This window comes from Dama dama, chromosome 13 (genome assembly GCF_033118175.1).
Source record: "Dama dama isolate Ldn47 chromosome 13, ASM3311817v1, whole genome shotgun sequence".
Lineage (NCBI taxonomy): Eukaryota > Metazoa > Chordata > Mammalia > Artiodactyla > Cervidae > Dama > Dama dama.
The window spans coordinates 55468159-55485425 of NC_083693.1; the positions used below are offsets into that span (position 1 = coordinate 55468159).

Here is a 17267-nt window from a genome sequence, read left to right on the forward strand (position 1 = left end):
TCTGAAATGAAGGAATATATTTTTAAAATAGTACATGAATAGTAGTAATAACAGCCTTTCAACTATCACAGTATGAGAAGTTTCTAAAGGAATTCCACTAAAGGATTTTTAAGACTAATTTAATTTATGCTCCAAGATTAGTTGTGAAATTAATTCAGTAGGTCACACTGGCATTTTTTAATGAATGGAAATAGAATAGAAAATGTCAAGAGTGCAGTAAGGGTAAATATTGTTTTGTGACATTTTTGTTTCAGTTTTGTGTTGTGTGTGAGAGAGAAGATTGTGTCTTGGGCTACCTGTAAAATATATATTTTCACGATGGATCATAGTTTTTTTTTTTATAAAAGGTTTGAAAATGATGTACAAGGCACTGCATATTTTTAAATGCTTAACAAAATTAAAAAACGTCAAGTCTGAAATGGCAGAATTCACTAACTAGAACTGTCGGTTATTGAAAGTTTTTTTAAAATTTTGATCCCCTTCTCAAAATAATGTTCAGTGCATAAAATTCAATTAAATCAAAATTGGTTTTATTGACATAAAATTATGAAGGTATGACATCATGATATATTAATGCACTAATACATTAAATAACTATCAAACAGCAAGTCTATTAAAAACTGTAATTTCAAAGTAGTGATAACTATAAATAATATTTTTGAAATGTGACCTGAAAATACCAGTGGTTTCTATGGGCACAAAGTCTCAAGAACCACTAATAATACTACTGAAGATTGTTGCCTGTGTTCATAATTGTAAGAAATACTGTATTTACATGAGAGTGAAAAATAAAGATGAAAATTTTTTCCCATCCTCATGTTAAGAATCCATGCTTTGAAGCAGTGTTATTTGATATAAATCCTAATTGGTTATTGTTATGGGTTGAATTGCGTCCCTCACGAAAATATATTGAAGTCTTAACCCCTCGTGCCTCAGAGTGTGCTCTTATTGGGGTCTAAATAAGGTCTTTAACAGAGCTAATCAAGTTAAAATGAGATCATTAGCATGGGCTCTAACCCATTATGACTGAAGTTTTTATAAAAAGTAGAAAGTTAGCCACAGAGACTCAGGCATAGAGGGAAGATTATGTGAAGACCTGGGGCAAAGACAGCCTTGTGCCTGGGGAGATGTAAAATATCTACAAGCACGTGAATACCAAGGATTGGCGCAAACACCAAAAGCTAAAAGAGGCACCAGGAGGATTCTCCCTAACAGCCTTCATGGAAGACACAGTCCAGCTGAAACCGTGATTTTGGACTTGTAGCCTCCAGAACTGTGAGATAATAAATCTCTGTTGTTCTAAGCCCCCTAGTTTGGGTACTTTGCTACAGCAGCTCAGGAAACTAACACAGTTACCGAATTTCAAGTATGTTTGGTTGATGACTGACCATGGGGAAATCATTTGCTTGCAATTAGAATCAGTAGGTATGTGGGCAAGCAGAACCCTGGTAGTAGTTGAGGATGTCCAGTCCTTTTTTTTTTAAGAGCATGAATATAACAGTCTTTCCTCCCAGGTGGAGCTAGTGGTAAAGAACCTGCCTGCCAATGCAAGAGACATAAGAGATGCCGGTTCAATCCCTGGTCAGGAAGATTCCCCTGGAGGAGGAAATGGCAAACCACTCCAGTACTCTTGCCTGTAGAGTCCCCATGGACAGAAGGGCCTGGCAGGCTACAGTCCATAGGGTTGCAAAGAGTCAGGTACAACTGAAGCGAATTAGCACACACATACATTTTACACTAGTGGATTCTCAGCTGTAATTATGCAATAGAATCATTTGAGTAGCCTCTAAAAATCCTGATCCCTATCCGATCCCAGACTGATTACTTCAGAGTCTCTTGGAGTAAGACTCTGCTTTGGCTTGTTTAAAGCTCCTTAGAAATTCCCTTGTGCAGCCAAGTTTGAAGCCTGCCAGTTAAGATGCACACTTCAGTTAGCTGCATTAAGTTAGGGTTACTTCTTGGGAGAATAACAGAAGTCTTTATTAAGACTGATGAATACTGTGTGGTTTATGCTTAGACCTTGGCTGTTGCGGTATGGTATGTAGTCATTCACCCCATTGATAGGGAGTTTTTATGGCACCTTCTCCTGCCATGAGACAGATCAGCAGGTGTTCTGTCGTTAAAGTGACAGTGTCCAAGAATGCTGAGGGTGATGTGCTAATCTTGGATAAGTTGACCTTACTTACTGAAAAACAAACCTTGATACTCCTTCTCTTTGCTGAATTGCAGAGGATTATTGAAAGATTTTTGAAAATTACGTGGATTAAACATTTATCTTTCAAAGACTTTTTAAAATCTACATGAATCTAGCAGAGCTAAATAACCTCCTTTAAATAGTTAACAATTATTGGCTCAAAGATAAGCTTCACAAAGACCCCTCTCACTGCTACTTTTTTTTTTAATTGCTGATAATGTAGTAAAGCTACAGAGATTTGCAGTTAGACAGCCCTGCCTTGTGTAACCTTATATAAATGAACCTCTCCAAGACCATTTTCATTTTATAAAATGAGAATTGAAGTACCTACCACATAGAGGTTTTGTGTTGTTCTGTTTTTTATGGCCAGGCCACACAGCTTGGAGGATCTTAGTTCCCTGACCAGGGATCAAGCCCATGCCCTCATCAGTGAAAGCACAGAGTTCTAACCACTGGACCACCAGGGAATTTTCTAGAATTGTTTTAAGCAACCCTTCACACAGTGTTTGGCTGATTATTAGTGCTCAACCAATGTTAAATTTCTTTTTAAAACAAGAAGTCAGTGAGGTAAGAGTAGAATTAAAAACAATATCACTGAAGCCAAGGAAGGAGATTTTAATTAAAAAAATTTTTTTAAGTCAAATGTTTCTAAATAGTTAAGATTTGAGCAAAAAGTATCCCATTTGTTTGAAACGAGGTAGCCATTATTGACATCTATAAGAGCAGTTTTAATAGAGTATTAGGTATAGAAGCCAATTTTTTTTGTAGGTTCAAGAATGATTTGAGGGAGAGAAGAATAGTAGCTTGAACTATCAGTTTGAGTGATCCTTGAAGAAACCTGAATAAGAAAGTATTATAGCTGAGAAGAAAGGAAAGTGGGTTAAGGATTTTGTCTTTTGTTGTTGAAAAATGGCAGACATTTGAGCATGTTTATGACTCATTGGAAAGAGCCAAGAGAGAATTGTTCTAGAACAGAACCCGCCCAAATTTAGGAAGAGATGGAATTAAGAATCTGTAGAAGGGTTTGCCTTGAACAGGAAGATGGTCACCTTGTGCTTATAGACAGGAGTAAAGGAGATAAGAATAGCTATGAATATAAATAAATTTAAGCTCACAGTTAAGTTTCCTTTTTAAGGTATAGAAAACATTCTGTGAGGATATTCAGAAATTTATTTTAAATAGAATAGGAGTAAGATTCCTGGGATGTAGAACTCTAGGACGAGAGAGGCAATTTCCAAAAACAATAAAGTTTAAATTTCCTGGAATCCCAGATTCTAATTTAGGTGAAAGTAAACAGTATTTCTTACACACCCGAATAGATGGTGGTTACAGATCCATACATGAAACATAACTAACTCATAAGAGATAGTACTCTTTTTTTTTTTTCTTCAAAGTTTCCTCTGCTATAGAAGACGGGGGAAGAGTTCCATATTGATTGTGAAGAAAGCCAGGACTAACTCTGTAATTTTCATGTGTGTTTGCATGTGTGTATGTATGTCATAATAGGTAATGTATTTTTTAAATAAAGTTTAAGAAAAAATACACTTTTAGTTATTCAAATCAGTTTTACACATAAATATATATATACCCATGCATGTATATGGTCATGTCAAAGAAAGGTGCTTATCAATAACTAAGAAAAAATACACTAAGAAAAATATAGGAATAGGACAAGAAGCTAGAGCCAGGAGTAAGTCAGTTTGCATATTTACCATGAAACAGTAAAAGAATAAGCCTCAAGAATAATTCTGTCTTAAACTTTCCAACAGCCAAAGCAAAAGAGGATAGGTGATCAGTCATTAGTGTTAGGGGCATATTAAAATATGCTAATGACTTTTATTCTTCTTGATATCGACCTTATTCTTTCTAATTTTTTTCTAAAAAGTCATTTTTTTTAGCTGGGTTACACCAAGAGCTACTGTTTATTATAAATGTTTCGTTCCCTGAATGGGAATAGGAATATGGAAGAATGTATTATGAGATTTTCCTATTCTGTTTGTTTCCTTTGAGTCCTAGAAGACTTTGAAAACTGAGAAAAGGAAATGTTGGCCTTTGTGTCCTTTGGCCCAGCTAGTGACGGGGCAGGTGAGGTGAATGGGTAGCGATAGTAAACTTACCAGTATAAGTGATGGCTCCTTCGCATTAAAGCAGAGATAGCAGGAGACGAATCAGTGTGAAGGTTTAAAAGAAATGGTATTATTACAAAAGTGCTATTAGTAAAGTATTAGTAACTTCCTTTCTGCCAAATACTGAATTCATCTACAACAGCTTCATTAATGTAAATCTAAACTGTTTCATCAGGGAAGAATCTTAACTTGTAGGAGTTAGATTTGTATTTAGTAATGATTTTTTTCCTGTTCTTTAAACCTGTAGTGCTGCATTCCTAAGCTCAGGAGGCATAATAATAACAAACTCTTTTCTAATCGAGAGAAAGCCTAAGTTTCAATGTTTGCTGATTTTATAGTACTTCTGTATTTACTTCTGCTTAAAAAAAGTGTAAATTCAAGTTTGTAGATAGGAATTAGATCCTGTTGTTCAGTGCCAGTAGACTAGGATTTAATATAATCATAATAGCTGCAGATTATATTTTAAATTTTTGTTGTTTTGTTCAATTCCAAGTGAGAAGTTGTGATGCCTTTCAGAACATGGCAGATTTGACATTCTGGAACATCACAAATATTGAATAGTCTGCTTCATATTTTAAGGTGGTGTGTTTCCTCTAATTTTAATAGTATTTTTTTAAAAAATTAAATAGAATGCTTAAATGTTTGGCATAGTGAATACTGGATTAAAAATAAATCCTACTTACTGGGTTCATGACATACTACATTTCTAAGTCATAAAAGCCATAAAGACACAAGCCATATCAAATGTACTCAAAAAGAGGGTGGGGTGCTTTTTTTTTTTTCCTACATTCTTTTTATAAATTTTATTTAGTATGTGTCTCTTTTACTTCTTATATATATATTTTGTCTTTATATATCCTATCCTTCATAATCAGAAATATGACTGACTGTCACTAGGCGCTGGTTGGGTTTGGGGGGTGTGTGTGTGTGTAATGGTGATGGTGATGCTTTCTCATTCAGTAGTCAGAACTATGCATCAGTAAGATTCAACAGCATGCAAACCCTAGCCAAGAAGCAACATTTTTCTCAATGCAAAGCCCTCATCAAGAGGGGCTGAACACTCAATCCTGACCTCTTAGGTGTGTGTTATAATTGGACTACCCAGTGACACAAACATTTCGTTATATCTGTATTTTTATCAGAATTAATTATTGTGGAACTATATTATGGAACAATACTGCCAAAACAGTAATAAAAAATTGAAAGGGCTTCTTTGCAATTAACCAAATTTTTTCTGACATAGACAAACTCCAGGCTTTCTAGGCTTCAAGTTCTTTAACTTGGACTTGGGGATTTCTCTAGTTCTGATATTCTGTGACATTTCTAACCATTTTGTATGAAGTAGGTTAGATTTTTTGTTTAGTGATGTTTGGGATTAAGAACTAGTTTCTTATACCAGGGAGTTGCACCTGTTTGTGAATTATCTAAGCCACTTACTATGACAATTGGGGAGTTTTTTTTTTTATTAATGTTTTTGAAAACTATAAAGTACTGTGCCAAAGAAATGTATTAATAGTATCAATGATCAAAATAACTTTAAATGTTTTTGCTTTATTGACATATAAGACAACAATTAAATAACTATGGAGGCTACCAAAATATTTTATGTCTTCTATGACTTTGAATTTAGAAGGAATTTTTTTTCTAGCATTACCGACTTTCACTGTTTTCTGTGCCTTATTTTAACATGAAAGTTCAACATGTATAGCTCTCAACTGCTCCTTTTTATTCTGTAAAATTGTTCAGCTTCCTCTTTTAAGAGCATTTAACAAAATATTTTGCCATTTAATTATCATGGTTAGCAAAAGATCCAGACTTAGAATGGGACTGCTAATTATAGATCCTGGAGTTTGCCATCTATTAACATCATTTTCATCAGCTTGAGAAAAAATTAACTTTGTATTTTGGTAAATAGAAAAGTAAAGTGTTTGCCTTGATCTTGGCACTATTATTAGAGTTCTACAGATGCTTGTTGCCTTCTGCATAGGTAATCTTTGATTTGTCCCTTTTTAAAATTTAATTAGTAATCAAATTTTGCTAGATTTTTTCTTGCAGTGTCTCCTTCCTTTGCAAAATTCCTACCTTAGACCAGTCTTATATAATTTCATTCCCAATCTTTTCTAGCTACGTCATCTAGTTGTCTCCATTCCTTACTCCTCTTAAGATTTCTGAAACATTATTTTCAACCTTTCAATCAGATATCAGCAGTATTCAGCAATGTCACATTGTGTGTGTGTGTGTGTGTGTGTGTGTGTGTGTGTGTGTGTATGCACACTCAGTCATGTCCAACTCTGCAACCCCATGGACTGTAGCCCACCAGGCTCTTCTGTCCATGGGATTCTCCAGGCAAGAATACTGGAGTGGGTTTCCATGCCCTCCTCCAGGAGATCTTCCCAACCCAGTGATCGAACCCTTGTCTCTTATGCCTCCTGCATTAGCAGGCAGATTCTTTACCACTGCCCCACCTGGGAAATACCACATTACCTATACAATAAATTCCAGACCCTTTAACCTAATATTTATGAACCTTTGATATTGCTGCCACCTCTATCTCTGGTTTAGTGTTCCACCAATCATCTTTTTATCTTCTGGTTTCATTCATATTTGTGTCACTGGTGCCAGTACACTACCTCACACATAATAAGCACCCAACAAATATTTGTTATACTAAATTGGCTATTATTTGTAGTATTATTTGTACTCTCAAAATGAATTATTCACTGTTTCCTGGCCATACCCCAAATTTCCCACTTCACTGCTTTCTTTTTATGTCATCTTACTCCTCCTGGAATTCTCCCAATCTCTGTCTATTAGATTCTTACTGAGCCTTCAGAACACAATTTAAGAACTATTCTGGTAATCTTTTTCTGATCTTCTCAACCAGAAGTGATCTCCTTCTACCTAACATTAACTACCATAATTATATACAGTGCTCCTTCATCATACATAGCTCATGCTCACCTATATAACACCTTTATGAATATTTCTCTTAATTTCCCTTCTAAGGCTTGCATTTTTTATATATTACAAGCCTTCAGTAAATATTTGCCAAGCAAATGAATAGACAGTAAAATTTAACACTAGACTGAAAGTCTCTTCAGATTAAAACTTTCTTCTGTAGAGTGATAGTGTGTGCAATGCACATAATAAGAACTCAGTGATGAGTTAATTGGAAATAACATGGACCTACTTCAGCTTTTCAGTCAGTCATTTGTAGGGCTGTGGGGCAAAACAAGGTCTTTATATGATAAAGTATCTTATCTGCAAAGTTTCTTTTCTTTTAGGCCAACAGTGTTCAAATTTGAAAACCATTGTCCGTAACATTTGTTTGGATTTTACCTTTCTTAAAATTTAGAATTAAAAAAAAAAAAGGCTTAGGCAGACTGTAAATAGACTTCTAAAGCCATTCTGGAGAGCATTATCCATTACCTAGAAATTTGGCACATGTGTATATTCCTTGAATAAATTCTCACAGGTCCAATTAAAAAAATGTGTAGGAAACAGTAGCATTATTCCATATTCATTTGCAACATTGTTTCCCATAGTGAAAAAAAAAAAGCTGGAAGATCTGCCCATGTGGGATCCTTAGCATGGCAAGTGTATTAGGGTTCTCCAGAGATACAGAACCGATATGTACAGGGAGGGAGATTTATTTTAAAGAACTGTGTGCTGTACTCAGTCACTTCAGTCCTGTCCAACTCTTTACAACCCCATGGACTGTAGCCCGCCAGGCTCCTCTGTCCATGGGATTTGCAGGCAAGAATACTGGAGTGGGTTGCCATGCCCTCCTCTGGGGGATTTTCCCAACCCAAGGATTAAACCCTCATCTCTTATGTCTCCTGCATTGGCAGGTGAATTCTTTACCACTAATGCCAACTGGTAGCTCATGCAGTTGTGGGTACTGGTAAATCTAAAATCTGCAGGGCAAGTCAGCTGGCTAGAGAACCAGGAATGAGTTGTTGTGGTTGTGAGTCCCAAGATGCAGCATTCCTTCTTCCTTGGGAGATCTCAGTCTTTCTCTTAAAGCCTTCAACTGATTGGCTGAGGCCCATCCATATTATGGTGACTAATCTTTCTCCAAAGCCTACTGATCTAAATATTAATCATATATAAAGTATAATTTTACAGCAATATCTAGACTGGTGGATGAACAAACAGCTGAGCACCATAGTCGAGCTGCATTAACACGTAAAATTAATACCTGTGCTTTTCAACAATTAGCTGAGGCTAAATAGAGGCTACCTTCTCTAAAAGGGGCTGGCATTTACCATTTTACCACATTTTCCATCCTGCTTTTGTTGTTTTCAGTTGCTCAGTCATGTCCAACTCTTTGTGACCCCATGGACTGCAGCACGCCAGGCTTCCTTGTCCTTCACTATCTCCTGGAGTTTGCTCAAACTCATGTCCATTGAGTCGGTGATGGCATCCTCTGTTGCCCCCTTCTCTTCCTGCCCTCAATCTTTCCCAACATCAGGTTTTCTTTTTTTTTTTTTTAATGAGTTGTCCCTTCCCATCAGGTGACCAAAGTCTTGAGCTTCAGCTTCGGCATTGTCTTTCCAATGAATATTCAGGGTTGATTTCCTTTAGGATTGACTGGTTTGATCTCCTTACTGCCCAAGGGACACTCAAGAGTCAATAGTATCTTGCTTACTTCATTCATTTAACAACAGCTGCCTAAATCATGTAGTGACTCCAGATATTCTTTCTTATTTAATTATAAAAGGAGTGTTTGTCCACATATGGACTGGCCCCTGCTACCTTTCTAACTTCATTTCTTAACAGGTGTCTACTCTTACTTTGGTCCAGCCACACCAGGTTTCTTATTATCTCCAACATTCTAAGAATGTTCCCATCACAAAATCTCAACTTTTTTTCTCTGCCTGATCTACAAGCCCACCACCACCACTACAGTGTCACGAGTCAACTTCTCACTTTGCTCAACTTTCTGCTTAAATGTTCCTGGCCACATTATCTAAAATAGTCTACCTCCTTGCTGTATCACACTATTTGTTACTGTCCTGTATTTTTCTTAATAATGGCAAGCCTACATGATACTATAATGTATTTGTCCATTGTCCTCTAGAAATTAAGTTCTGCAAGGACAAGGATTTTGTTTATTTACCACCACATCTTATACCTGAATCAGTGCTTGGAGCGTCTGTAAGGGTCAATAAAAATTTTTCTGATACCCCAGAAACTCAACAGCATGTTTTCTGGAAAGTGGGACTGTGTTTAACAGTTAGGTGTATTATATGTATGTGATGAATGAGAGGAGAGAAAATTTTAACTTGCATTCATAACCTAATTAAGTGTTTGAATTTATGTATATGTGTTACTTTTATATAAAAATGAGTTTGCAAGTTTTGATAAAGTTTTGCAACTTTATTCATAGTAACCTGCACAAATTAAATTTGATGCCTAGAAGTAAATAAGCTTCTATGAAAAATAAGTCTATAATATATATATGTGTGTGTGTATAATTTATTTATTATATCACTGAAGTTCATCTCTTTAATATAGTTTATTAGTGTTGTGCTTTAGAAAACAATGAGACATATAAGGGAATGACACCCCAAAGTGGATTCACTTATCTTATGAAATAGATACGTATATACATGATAACTTCACTTATGTTTTAAGTTTGCAAAATATTTTAAACTATTTTTAAAGTACTTTACACTGCAGAAATTCAATCACTTTTATAAAAAAAAAGTTAAGAAAATTATTAGCAATTTTAAAAGAAGTATTAACCTGTTATAACATTCTTCTGCCATTTGTTAGAGGTGGGGGCCCAGGACAGTTAGTGAGGGAAAGGATACCTTTTCAAAGAATTCAGTCCTGTTAACATTGGGTTCTGGCCAGAAATGACAATGAAAGGAGAGAATCCCTTCATATTTCCAGAGACTTTGCTCAGTGCAATTAGATTAATTTAGCATAGTTATATTATAAACATTTTCTCTCACTACATGTGACATATTCATTATGGAATGTATTAAAGTTTTACTGACTCTAGTTTGAAATACTGAAAATAAATGGAAATAATAGCTAATAATAAAGACCTGTGTTCAGAAACAGTTTGATTCATTAATTGAAAAAAAGAAAACCAAATATCAAGGTTAACTTACATGGTAACTAGTTACAATAAACTGAGATCTTTGCGCTACTCTTGATTTTTATAAACTTTCTAATGCCGCTGCTGTCATAAAGAGCTTAGTAAACATTGACTGAGGATGATGATGACGATATGGTGATGCTTTTAAGACTGGGTGGCACTGGCAGCACAGTCAGATATCCGGGACTTAACATTGTCATTTTGCCATGGGGCCCTTCCACCTGGGCCTTTCCCCAAAGGACAAATGTTTACTTGCAGTTAAGCATTTAAATGTGTAAATATTCCAGTCTTAAATATATATGAAGTAGTTAGAGTCTTCACTCTTTATAGCATGAAGTAGTTGTTCTCTGAAGTTTAAGGTGATGTTCCAAAAGTTTGCAAAGGTCAAAAAAGGCCTAATTGAATGTTTTCTCTGTAATTCCAAGCCAAAATGTGTTTTATGAACTCAGGTCAATATTAAAATATTTTGATCCCCTTACTATTTTAGACTTCAGATATTTATGAAACTTCCAAATTTATTAGGATCTAATTTACTATTTGCTTCAGTTGTTAAGTTTTAAATGTTGTTATACTCTGTATTTATTCCCTTTGGGCTTTTAATAGTTTTGTGATTGTCAGTATTCTATCATAGTTCCAATTTTTTCCCCCAAATAACTGGTTCAGATTAGATCATAAATAAACAATATTCTGTTATTTCATGAAACAAGGAAGAAATCAAAATCCTAGTTTAAATTTAGTTTTATTAGACATCATTGATCTGATAAGTATTGAAATTTGTTTTAATCCATAAAAAGTTTAGCTGTCCTGTCAGGCTTGGTTAGGGCTTCCCTGGTGGCTCAGTGGTAAAGAATCTGCCTGCTGATGCAGGGGACAGGGTTCCTCCCTGGGTCGGGAAGATCCCCTGGAGAAGGAAATGGTAAAACCCACTCCAGGATTCTTGCCTGGGAAATCCCATGGAGAGAGAAGCCTGGCGTGCTAGTCCATGGGGTCACAAAAGAGTCGGACACGACTTAGCAACTAAACAGCTACAAACAGGCTTGGTTAACTAATCTGAACTGTAAAACATAAAATTTTTCTAAAATATCAATTATATGGAAAAATGTGAGAATCGAGATTTTGATCTGGAAAGTCACACTGTTGGCTCATAATTGAGGAGTATACATTTCTGATTGGTTTCATTTGTTTTTGTTTTGTTTTGTTGTATATGATTTGAAATTGAAATAATCACTCAGTCACTTATTCTACTCTGTTACTTGAAAACTAAGTGAAATCAGGGAGTCAAGTATTAACTTTTGACTTTAATAGATATATGTTTTTTGGTTTTTATTAATAATTAGTGACATGATTAAAAGGTGATATAAATAGACTTCAGTTATAATTTATATGAAGAAAGCCATTTATTTCTAAATCTGAGTTAATTGGACCTTTATTTTTTTGTAAAGTTTGTGTTTTGCAATTATTCTTTTAGTACAACAATAGTGTTTTAATTCCTAGCTAACAAATGTAATAAGACAGATGGTGTAGATTCTGACTTCCTAGCTAAGGTGACCTTTGGTAGGTAATAACCTCTGTAAGCCTCAATTTCCTGACCTGTAAAATTGAAATTATAGTAATAGCTGTTTATATTGTTTTCAAGAAACATCAGAATAAAATAATAGTTGTCAAATGTTTTGTATCGTACCTGAGTATAGATTTTAAGTAATAAGTGTGAACCACTTTGTCAACAAAGGTCCGTCTAGTCAAGGCTATGGTTTTTCCAGTGGTCACGTATGGATGTGAGAGTTGGACTATAAAGAAAACTGAGCGCCGAAGAATTGATGCCTTTGAACTGTGGTGTTGGAGAAGACTCTTGAGAGTCCATTGGACTGCAAGGAGATCCAACCAGTCCATCCTAAATGAGATCAGTCCTGGGTGTTCATTGGAAGGACTGATGTTGAAGCTGAAACTCATTTGAAGAGCTGATGCAAAGAGCTGACTCATTTGAAAAGACCCTGATGCTAGGAAAGATTGAGGGCAGGAGGAGAAGGGGACGACAGAGGATGAGATGGTTGGATGGCATCACTGACTCAGTGGACATGGGTTTGTGTGGACTCCAGGAGTTGGTGATAGATAGGGAGGCCTGGTGTGCTGCAGTTCATGGGGTTGCAAAGAGTCAGACACAACTGAGCGACTGAACTGAACTGATTGTTGTTACGATACCTATGCTGAGTTTATAGTGATCCAACATTCACTTTTCTTTGAGAATCTATTAATGCATATTAAATATTTTTAGTGTTTTGGCTCAAAATGCAATATTGTGACTGCAATATGGAATCATTTGTTTTTTCTTTGGGAACAAGTTTTCACTGGAATTAAAAGGTTAATTTTTTTTTTTCTCATTATAGGACATTTAAAAAATATTTAGTCAAAGTGGTATGTTTCAATTTAGATTTGGCCCTTTTTGATTAACAGTTTATTTTCAGGTGTTTTTCTTCACACAGGAGAATTTTAAAGTTCAGAAATCTATTGAGAATTTAATAATTTTTTCATTTTTTATACTCTATTAAAAACATGTTTTTCATGGAGGACACATTCAAAATATACCATGTTTTCTGTTTTATAATCTACTCCAGAAAATAATCAGGATGTACTTTTAAAGCTGTGTTCCTAATTCTATCTTGTACTTTGGAGTTCAATACAAACATTATCTTCTTGAATCCCTTGAATCCCTTCTACATCCTTGTGAGGTATTATTGCTTTTTACAGATGAGGAAACTGAAATACAGAGCTATAAACTAACATGCCCTAGGTCACATCAGGGCCAATAACAGAAGTATAAATATTATGTAACCCATCTTATACTTGGGCCTTCTGCGCTATCTGCCAGACAGCTTCCCCCTCCCTTGCCTCTCAGAAATAATGCTAAGGTAGAACTGGTACTTCAGCATTATTTTTCTGATTTGGATATGCTTGGTATGTTTATCATATAAAACATGCCTCCAAGCGCACGTTAAAGACATGTTAAAATGGTAAAAGAACCTGACCTGCTGTGGAGTTCAACAGTCTTTGTTTGTGTTCAGCCAAACTCTGCAAATTACAACCGCGGTCAGTGTCTGGATTTATAAATAGACTACCTCTGAATTTTTTTTTTGAGAACCTTTAAGCTCTAGCATTATATCATATGTCAGACAACAAAGGTAATACTGTGCCTGAAAGTAATTTTATCCAAACATTTATTTTCATTTATCTGTTGTGGTATTGTTATTCTATCAGTGCCCGAGCACAATCACTAACATTAACCAAATAGTCATTTTCGGTTTCAGGAACCCACTATATGCAGAGGATTGTGTAGTCTCCTATAGTAAATAGAGTAACAAAGGGTAAGATACAATTATTACCCCGAAATAAATATAATTAGATAGAAAAAAGAAAATGAACATATAAGATTATAAACTTTTAAATAAAGTGATTGGACATTGCCATAGAAAGTGAAGTGAGAAATCTTTGCAGATTAAAATAAAGTTTTATGAAATGCCTGGAAATTGAGATATGAACAAATAAGATTCTGAAAGAAAGAGAGGAGAAAGAAAAGGGGCATTCTAGCCTAGAAGAACAGTATAAGCAAACTGAAGAAGGTGTAATGAGCATTCAGTTCAGTTCTATCACTCAGTCATGTCTGACTGTGACCCCATGGACTGCAGCACACCAGGCCTCCCTGTCCATCACCAATTCCCGGAGCTTACTCAGACTCATGTCCATAAAGTCAGTGACGCCATCCAACCATCTCATCCTCTGTTGTCCCCTTCTCCTCCTGCCTTCAATCTTTCCCAGCATCAGGGTCTTTTCCAATGAGTCAGTTCTTCACATCAGGTAGCCAAAGTATTGGAACTTCAGCATCAATCCTTCCAATGAATATTCAGGACTAATTTCCTTTAGGATTGACTGATTTGATCTCCTTGCAGTCCAAGGGACTCTCAAGGATCTTCTCCAACACCACAGTTCAAAAGTATCAGTTCTTTGGCACTCAGCTTTCTTTATAGCCCAACTTGCACATCCATACATGACTACTGGAAAAACCATAGCCTTGACTAGATGGACCTTTTTCAGTAAAATAATGTCTCTACTTTTTAATATGCTGTGTAGGTTTGTCATAGCTTTTCTTCCAAGGAGCAGGTGTCTTTTAATTTCATGGCTGCAATCACCATCTGCAGCGATTTTTGGAGCCCAAGAAAATAAAGTCTGTCACTGTTTCCGTGGTTTTCCCATCTATTTTCCATGAAGTGATGGGACCAGATACCATGATCTTAGTGTTTTGAATGTTGAGTTTTCAGCCAGCTTTTTCACTCTCCTCTTTCACTTTCATTAAGAGGCTCTTTAGTTCCTCTTCACTTTCTGCCCTAAGGGTGGTGTCATCTGCATATCTGAGGTTATTGATACTTCTCCCTCAATCTTGATTTCAGCTTGTGCTTCATCCAGCCCGGCATTTTGCATGGTGTACTCTGCTTATAAGAAAAATAAGCAGGGTGACAATATATAGCCTTGACATACTCCTTTCCCAATTTTGAACCAATCTTTTATTCCATGTCTGGTTCTAAATGTTGCTTCTTGTCCTGCGTACAAGTTTCTCAGGAGGCAGGTAAGGTGTTTCCATCTCTTTCAGAATTTTCCACAGTTCCTTGTGATCCACATAGTCAAAGGCTTTAGCATGGTCAATAAAGCAGAAGTAAGTAGATGATTTTTTGGAATACCCTTGCTTTTTATATGATCCAGTGGATGTTGGCAATTTGATCTCTGGTTCATCTGCCTTTTCTAAATCCTGCTTCTACATCTGGCAATTCTGTGTTCATATGCTGTTGAAGCCTAGCTTGAAGGATTTGGGGCATTAACCTTTCTAGCACATGAAATGAGTGCAATTGTACAGTAGTTTTAACATTCTTTGGCATTGCTTTTCTTTGGGATTGGAATGAAAACTGACCTTTTCCAGTCCTGTGGCCACTGCTGAGTTTTCCAAACTTGCTGACATATTGAGTGCAGCACATTAATAGCATCATCTTTTAGGATTTGAAATAGCTCAGCTGGAATTCCATCACCTCTGCTAGCTTTGTTCATTGTAATGCCTCCTAAGGCCCACTTGACTTTGCACTCCAGGCTGTCTGGCTTTAGGTGAGTGACCACACCATCGTGGTTATCCAGGTCATTAAGACATTTTTTGTATAGTTCTTCTGTGTATTCTTGCCACCTCTTCTTAATCTCGTCTGCTCTGTTATGTTCTTGCCATTTCTGTCCTTTATTGTGCTCTTATGTGCATGAAATGTTCTCTTGGTATCTCCAATTTTGTTGAAGTTACCATTTTTTATACTTCTAATATGAGTGTATATATATGATGTCTATTTTTTTAGAACATGAATCATTCCTTCAGTTTTCACATGCTCCTTTTTATTGGTTATAAATATTTATAGTAGAAAATCCAAAAATATAAAAATAGAAGTGAGCTTCAGTTCGACTACTCTTTTCATATTTTGGAATGTATAATTCTAAACATTTCTCCTGTCACTAGCTATACAGTACTTTTTTTCAAAATGTTTTAGTTAATATTTCTATGCTGATTTATTACAGTATATATTATAATTCTTACATTATCTGTTACGTCTGTCATACATATTGAACTATATAATAACACTAATTCATCTCCGAGATGTGCTGTAAAGATAAATACAATGAATTCATTTCAGGTATGGGAATATACAGATAGAAAGTAGACCCTCCAAGTTTATAGAGTCACAGAGCTATTACTCATAATAAACTAACTCAAATATAACAAAGTTTTAATTATCATTAAAGTTAACATTTTATAGCCACCAGGATGGCTATAATTTTTTTAATGGAAAATAACAAATATTAGCAATGATACAGAAGAAAAAAACCTTTTATGCTTTGTTAGCAGGAATGTAAAATGGTGCAACAACTGGAAAATATTTGGGCAGTTGCTTAATAAGTTGATTACAGAATTAGCATATTGCCCAGTATTCCTGAGTATATACCCAAAATAATTGAAAACAGATAGTTAAACAAAAGCTAGTACATGAATATTCATAACAGAATTGTTCACAATAGCCAAAAAGTAGAAACATCTGAAATGTCCATCACTTGAGAGACAGTATGTGGCATATCCATACAATATTCTTCGGTCATAAAAAGGAATGGGATGCAGGTACATGCTACAATATGAATGAACATGCTACGCAAAGAAAGCCACATACAAAGGTACACATTGCATAATTTTTTGGACAAGAATTATCCAAATTTATGGAACCAGAAAGCAAATTAGTGGGACTGGAAATAGTGAGGAATGGAAAGTAACTGCTTAATGAGTACAGGATTTCCTTGGGGATGATAAAAGTGTTCTGGAACTAAACAATGAGATGATTATACAACGTTGTGACTATACTAAATATCACTAATAGCGTATTTCATGTTATGTTTGTTCTCAGAAAAACCCAAACACTTGCAGACTGAAACCAGCAACCTATAAAAAGAATTCTTTATCATGACCAAGCAAAGGTGGGCTTCCCAGGTGGTGCTAGTGGTAGAGAACTCACCTGCCAGTGCAGGAGACATAAGAAACACAGGTTCCCTCCCTGGGTCGGGAGGATCCCTGGTGCAGGGCACTCTAGTATTCTTATCGGGAGAAGCCCATGGACAGAGGAGCCTGGTGGGCCATAGGGTCATAAAGAGTCAGACACGACTAAAGCAACTTAACACGCACACACACACATACACACACACACACACACACAAGCAAAGTTGGTTTAACACCTGAAAATCGATAAATGGAATACACTTTATTATTTTGCTA

At 35.7% G+C, this 17267-nt stretch overlaps 1 protein-coding gene across 1 annotated transcript in view; it reads left to right on the forward strand.

Moving 5' to 3' along the window:
- Positions 1-17267, forward strand: part of MIPOL1 (mirror-image polydactyly 1) — a 259816-nt gene that overhangs the window by 163104 nt on the left and 79445 nt on the right. The gene's annotated exons all lie outside the window — the stretch shown is intronic.